General features: G+C 35.7%; 1 long non-coding RNA gene across 1 annotated transcript; it reads left to right on the top strand.

Annotated features, from left to right (window-relative positions):
- Positions 1–2,055, top strand: LOC136748344 (uncharacterized). Its single transcript, XR_010816580.1, has 2 exons — positions 1–498; positions 1,772–2,055. It is a non-coding gene; the product is annotated as an uncharacterized LOC136748344 (long non-coding RNA).

Raw genomic sequence — 2,055 nt, 5'->3', positions numbered from 1 at the left:
CTGCTTCAAACAATTACAATGGCCACACAAAAAGAATATAGCAAACTCCTTAGACAAGAGCTAAATAAACGCCCAGTGTTTTCAAACGTTATTTGTTCCTTTATCCTTTTTGGATTCGAAAAGTTTTTGGAAATTGACTTTAGCTGTCCTTGTAACCCTACATGGAACGCTATGTATACGTGTTTTTTCTTCGTGATGCCGGCGCTGATGGCACCTGTCCTCTTTGCATTTACATTGGACTGTAAGGTCTGTTGTAAACAGTGTGGCTGGATTCAATTTAAATCCTTCATAACTGTAATAGTCCCTGGTTTGGTTTGGTTGCTCATAACTTCCCTTGATGGCAAATACTTTGTCTGTGCAAACTCAAAAGGGACTGGCATATATCAGACCTCCTCTCAAAACCAGCCAGTGTTACAGGACCTTTGCAAAATATCAGAAGATGAACTTAAAGATGAAAATGTTTTGCAACAGTTAAGACTGTGGAAAGCAAAATCACAGGTGAGTAAGGTAATACAGCCAATCTATATCTATATGTGTGTGTGTGTGTGTGTGTGTGTGTGTGTGTTATACCTTTAAAATGGTAATGGAGATTTAGTTTCAAAGTGTTTATTACCTTTTCTCATAAATCTAGGGGATAGAGACACTACAGGCTAACACTAATGGTTCTCTTCACTACTGATCTGGATGCATTTTTAAATAGAGCTTTAATGATAATATTTTTAATGTTATAATATTTAACATCCATTACTTGTACATTGACTCATATATGCCTTTAACCTGACTGACTACATATGCCAAGCTTTCACCAGCTTATAAACTAAATCATGTCGGAGAAGTGTTGTTGTTTTTTCCTTCATGGGGTTTTGATTTGCCCCTTAAAAAAGTATCCACATTCCTGTGTGTGTTCTGGAAAATAAAAAGGAACATAATTGCCATTGGTTGACACCAACATCCCAGCAGGCTGAAAGTAATGTATGGAAGACTGTTAAGAAAATGAAGAGATATATATTTGATCTCATCCTTTTATAAACCTGTTGATGAGCTCTCAGTCAGATTCCAACTATCATTTCCCATATTTCTAGAAGGACAAGAAGGTATTACTATGTGCTTTTCACAGGTAGGGGAGACAAGATTTCAGCCAAGACAAGATTTCATTTTAAATAGTAGACAAAAACATCTTCTGTAAAGTCAGTAAACAGGGAAGTGGTTAAAGGAAGCATTACGATCTACAGATTATGTGGGTTTCCATTCTGTGAAGTTCATTACCAAGCCCATTTGTGCATCTGTCATTTGCTAGTGTAACAGGGACCTTGTTGTGTATTTATTTAATGGATACTTGAATTATCTTATTTAGGCTAAGTATGTATGTATGTATGTATCTGTATATTTAGGCTAAGCATATATTGATATGTTGTAAAAATCATTTATTTATGAATACATGTGGATGCTACTGTATAAATAAATATAAATAACTTGAGACAAATACTGTTGGGAGGCAGGTTTTATGATGTTACCACCTTCTGTGGCCATCCTGGCAGGTGTGTATGCAATACTCAGGTCTGCCTCCACCCCATCCCCGCAAAAAACCCTAATCATGATATGTTTGTCAGCTTTAGCACACAGTGACTAAAGGTAAAGCTAAAGACTTACTGTCTTTCTGCAATCACTCTATTTTATAGTTAACTAGTTGTATACTGTTTTCCTTTCATTATGTCTTATAATAATGATGTCGCCTAACACTAAACCTGACCTTGTTTCATTTTCATTTCAGGGTATTGGAATGTTGATCGTAACCGTACTTTTGATTGTCCTGTCTATAATACTAATATGGAAGTGCTGTAGATGTAAGAAAGGAAAAGACAGCGAGCAAGAGCAAGAGGAAGAGCATGAGAGTGCAATTTAAGACAGGACCATACTAACAGCAATGCAAAATATTCCACAAACATCATAGTCTCAGATTTCGACATCAGAAGAGATGCACAAACTCTATTAAAAAAAACTTGCATACTTTCTCATTATATTATAATATGGATATTAAAACCCTTTTTGCTTACA

This window comes from Amia ocellicauda, chromosome 4, assembly GCF_036373705.1.
Source record: "Amia ocellicauda isolate fAmiCal2 chromosome 4, fAmiCal2.hap1, whole genome shotgun sequence".
In the NCBI taxonomy this organism is placed as follows: Eukaryota; Metazoa; Chordata; class Actinopteri; order Amiiformes; family Amiidae; genus Amia; species Amia ocellicauda.
The sequence above is the reverse complement of the archived record's forward strand: the minus strand, read 5'-3'. Positions and strand labels throughout refer to the sequence as shown.